We start from the raw sequence: 5,114 nt of genomic DNA, 5'->3' as shown, positions 1-5,114 counted from the left end.
GGCCTCTGCCGCGGCCTCCTCAGCAATATCCCCGACAACAGTGTCCACGCCTTCCATGTCTGTTAAAGGAAGGCCTGGGCAGCAACGGGAGCAATGAAGCCAAGAAAAGAATAAGGGAAAAACAGAGACGAAGGACAGGCGACTCACCAGTGCTAGACTGTGAACCAGAAGTCCCCTCTCCGCCAGCATTTGGCGCCGTGGCAGAGCCACCAGCGCCCAAGTTCCCCTCTTCCTCCATGGGTGTGGGCTCCATGCCTGATGCCCTTGCCGAGGACGCCCCCCCGCGGCAGCGTAGTCGATGGGGGTGGTGTGTTAGGAGTAGCCCTCTATGGCTCCTCCTGCTACCGTTCCCCTCCTGCAAACCCGGCAAGGTCAGCATCATAGCATCGAGCGCCTACCACATGTCGAGTAAGAAGAGGGTGACGAACTTACGCTGGGGGCTGCGCCGGGGGCTGCTGTCCGGGCTGCTCAACACCACCAGTGGTGTCTTTGAAGCCCCAGCCGGGGGCTGGCTACTCGCCGAGGTCCTCGCCCTCTTCACCCTCTGGGCCAACGTCTCTGTCTCCCTACGGAAGCAAAAATGGATCAAGACAAGCGACCCGATTCGAGGAAATGGAAATGACAGTAAAGAACGGAGAACTTACTCGTCATCCGTCTCCTCCTCCTCCACCAGTTTCCTTTTCCTCTCCGGGCTGAGAGGCCCGAGATCAAAAGGGAGCTCCACATCATCATCCGAGTCGACGCCTGCCGGAGGAGGCGGAGGAGGCGGCGGGTTTTGTGCGCGCCCGGATGAGGAAGGGGTTGTTGTCTTCTTCTTCTCAGTGGCCTTCGTCAGCCTCTTGGCTGTCATGGCCCTCGTGTGGCGTCCAGACCCCTCCAGGGTCAATTGAGGCCGCGCAGTCCTGCCGGGCCAGACCGGCTCACCAGAGCCAGCCCGCCGCGGGACCCGCCCTCTTCCCCTGGTTGGCGTCGAGCCCGCCGCCACGTCCTCCTCCTCCCCCGATGACTCGTCGGCCACGTCTTCGACGAGCAGAGATCCAGTGTCGGCGCTGCTGACCTCCCCGGAGGCCGCCGCCCACTGGGTGAGCTCCTCTTCCTCCGCCGCCGTTGCGGCCTTGTCCTCCACGCTCCCGGCGCTACCGGCCTCCATGGCAAGCTGTGCCTCCCTCGCCCTAGTGGCGATGTAGTCCAGCTCTGCCTGGGTGGTGTCCATGATAAGCCACCGCTCGGCGTCGGCATTGACGTACACTTCGATCAGGGTGTCAAAGAATTGCTGCACATCCTCGTCCTTAGGCTCCTCCCAGCTCAAGACAGGGTCGTGCGCATTACAGTCCGGCATCATGGCGATGATCTTGGACCAATGCGAATTGTTGCACAACGGGACCACCCCCACTGGCAGCTTGAAAAATGGCCCCTTGAGGGCCTTGCCAACCTTTGCGGCAGCCCTCGCGGCCTTGCCGGTCCGCTCGACCTCACCATCGCGACCCACATCAAGCTGGAAAAGCCGTTGGTAGAAGTGGGCATGCGCCAGCACTGTGAAGTAGTGATCGAGGCCGGGGCGGAGTCGCATAATGTTAGCCGGGTTCGTAAAGAGCCAAGCTGGCCTCCCCTTGCTGTGCAACGGGGCAATCCGGTGGCGAATGAAGTCCACCCCGATCATCTCAAGGGTGAGTCTGGCCTGGGTGAGCCGGAGAATCCTGGTGGTGGCGACGGTGAGCCTCCCATCGGCGGCGTCGACATCGCTCCAATCGCTGTCGTGGACCGGCGGCACTCGACAGACCTTGCAGAATTCTGGCGGGTTTTCATCTTCAATCCAGCAGCACCGGCCACGCCATTCCTCCCACCTCTCCTTCACGGCACCGTCCGGTACGCCCCCTTAGATCTTGGGATCCAGGTGACGCAACCGGAGACGGCTCCTCCCGGCTGGATTCGAGGGAAGAAGTAATGGCGGAAGAGCGCCGTGTTGGGCTGCACCCCGGCAAAGCCTTCGCAAAGATGCACGAAGAAAGCCATGCACGCCACCGCATTCGGAGTAAAATCCAAGAGGCGAAAGCCGAAGGTGCGCTAACATCACAGAAGAAATCGGAGAAAGGGGGGCATAACCTGCAAGAAAAGTAATCAACGAAGAAGGGGTACCGATTTGGTGCAGGATCAGCGCAAGCGGCAGGAATGACGCGCGTCGCCGGGTGTCCCAAATCCTCTCCCCCCGTCTTCACTCCCCATAGGGGCTTGAAGGAGGCCCGGAGCTCTTGAACATCAACCGTCGAGGGGAAGAAGAAGGCGGACTTCGTCCGGTCCCCCGACAGCGCGCTCTCCGGCGGCTCCACCGTCTCGGCGCCCTTAGCCACCCCCTTTCCCTTGGCGAATTTGGGAGCCATGGCGACCAAGAAGTTCAGAGGGCTAAGGAAGGGGGATGGCGAAGCAACGACGGCGGGCGACGGCAGAAGCTTAGGAAGGAAGGAAGAGAGGAAACAGCACGAGGAAAGAGGAGAAAGTGAGCAGCGCGCCCGCGATTATTCCTTTCTTTTGGGGGAAAACAACGGGCCGCCTCCTTTCACATTAACTGTGATGTGACGCATGCCCGTGGGAAGCAACCCCACGCATGCCGCCCACGTCACACACGCCTCCCCACGCCGCGCCACGCGCGGGAAGCGTGGGAAGCACAGCGCGCGAAGAGACTTACCGCGGTAAAAACCGCCCCGCCTGCCCGTGCACCATTTTTGGGCCTAGCCCAACGACGCGATTGCGCTTACGTGTGGCGCAGGCCCGGGGGCTCCTGTCGGTGTAGAAAAAGAGGGGTACGCTTTTTGTACCCCTATAACTGTGCACGGGCAGTCTGAGCCACGGGCACCACCACACTGAGCAAGGAAAGGGAGGTGAGCCAAGGTAAGGCCGAAGCTCGAGAGAAGCAGAACGACGCCAAGACCAAGCCCACAAAGAGCAAAGGAGAAGAAGCAGACTCCCCCCGGCAAGATCCTTGCCGGGAGGCGGTTTTAGCAAACCCGGCAAGACCCTTGCCATGGCAGCTTGCCCCACACTTACGGAGTGAGTCACCCTTGAGTCCACTGCCCCCATGGGGCAAGGATTCGGGAGACATCCCCGTGGTGGCATGCAGATCTTTGTGAAGACATTCAAGATCAGATACACCCTTTAGAAGATGATGATCCTTGGCGGGATCCCAGCCAAGGAGGACAACAAGGCCCCCGGCAAGAGCCTTGCCGGGGATGACAACAAGCGCCACCGCAAGACCCTTGCCGGGGCCCCGGCAAGGCCCTTGCTAAGAACACCCGTAGGGCCACCATCAGGCCCACGCCAGTCAAACCTCCACTGCTGTTCACATGCAGCTGCCGACCCAACCAGCTGGGCAGGCACCTGCGTGGCACCATGCAGATCTTCGTGGAGACCCACCACTGCGCCACCTCAGCTGTCTGCCTGCCTACATGGCACCGCGGGTGCCGCTGGCTAGGGCACGTGTCGACACGAGAGGGAGCGGCGACGGACAAGACAGAGCTCTCCCCCGTCCCCGATAAAGCAAGGACACCTGGGCAAGGGGCATTAAATGCGCCTTGTCATGTAATGCGAGGGATAACCTCACATCACTGTACCCTTTCCACCTCCTGTGTGCCACTGTGGCAACCCCTTTCCTATAAAAGGAGGCCCGAGGCGACCAGGAACAGGATTCGGCTTTTTGGAGCTCCTCACGCCCCATAGCTAGCTCAAGAACACAGATATATAGTCCACCAAAGCAGGAGTAGGGTTTTACGCATCCTCGCGGCCCGAACCTGGATAAACGAACCGTGTGCTATCTGTTTGATCTGCTCTTCTCACAACCCCGAGCCCCGCAACCGTAGTAGGGATTCTTGTGATCCCATAGGTGTCGTTCCCACTGACACAAATCATGGGCAACCAATACCTCAACCAAAATTTTGGTCATGACCCAAAGATTGGTCTTTGTTTGGATGGTTGCCATTTCTTTGGCATGCCAATGAACTCTAGCCAACTCAAGTTCATTTTTCTTGCCAATGTCGGCCAAATTATGGGCAACCAATACCTCAACCAAAACTTTGGCTACCCAATGCTTTGATGGGGCAACCTTGGGCACAAACCAAACATACCGTTGGTCGTGCCACAACACTAACGCCACCCTCGGCAAACTAAAACCGACCGTGTCTAGCGACGATATGAGCGTGTCGCTCACCGCGGTCGCCGTGTCCAGAGGCGGTGCTGGAGCTGCGCCCCGTTGTTGGCCCCAACGACCCACATGAACGGTTGTCGGTGGCGAGGAGGTTGTGGGCCAGCTCCTCCATTGGATAGTCTGCGCTACATCGCCCCGATGGGTGTGCCCCACATGTCTGTTTCCCTATTTTCCCGGCCATATTCGAGCGTCAGTGCTCCGCGTTGCGCATTAGGCCTTTCACTATGTAGGCCAAGCGAGACAACTTATTGTTTATTTGAGCTGTTCAAGTATAATCATGTGGCGTTTGCTTATTTCTCATTCCTCTCCAACCCTCTTCTCCATCGATCATGTCGCCCTCCAGTCGAATCCATCCTCCCACATGCCTCATTTGAATATTCCACCGAGTATCATTCGCATGTACCCACCCTAGTCCTCTTTCAATAGATCTTCGGACCCCGAGATGAAATTGAGAGGGAACGAGTGGGGGCACGTGATACTTAAGGCGGATTCAAAATTTTGAACCGGTGATCATAGCATCCGCAAATCATATATAAAGGGTATTCAATGTTCGTTTTGTTTTTGAACGTACAATATATTCCCTCCTATCCTTTCTACTCCCTCCTTCCATCTATATTGGGCCTAATGCATTTTTCAAGACCGCCTTTGACTATTGACAAGATTAATAGTACATGACATGTATAATGCGAAAATTATATCATTGGAAGCTCCTTTCACATACGAATTTAATGGTATGCTTTATTTAAGTTGCATGTCATATATTATTGCTCTACCTTTTGGTCAAAGTTAGCCTCGAAAACGCATTAGGCCCTATACAGATGGAAGGAGGGAGTAGTTTACATATAAGTTTTATGTGTAGTCAAAGTATATCTATTTTGATAAAAAAGGTATCAACATTCAACAACGCCCAATCAATATT

The sequence above is a fragment of the Triticum aestivum genome, chromosome 3A, assembly GCF_018294505.1.
Source record: "Triticum aestivum cultivar Chinese Spring chromosome 3A, IWGSC CS RefSeq v2.1, whole genome shotgun sequence".
Classification (NCBI taxonomy): Eukaryota; Viridiplantae; Streptophyta; class Magnoliopsida; order Poales; family Poaceae; genus Triticum; species Triticum aestivum.
The sequence above is the reverse complement of the archived record's forward strand: the minus strand, read 5'-3'. Positions refer to the sequence as shown.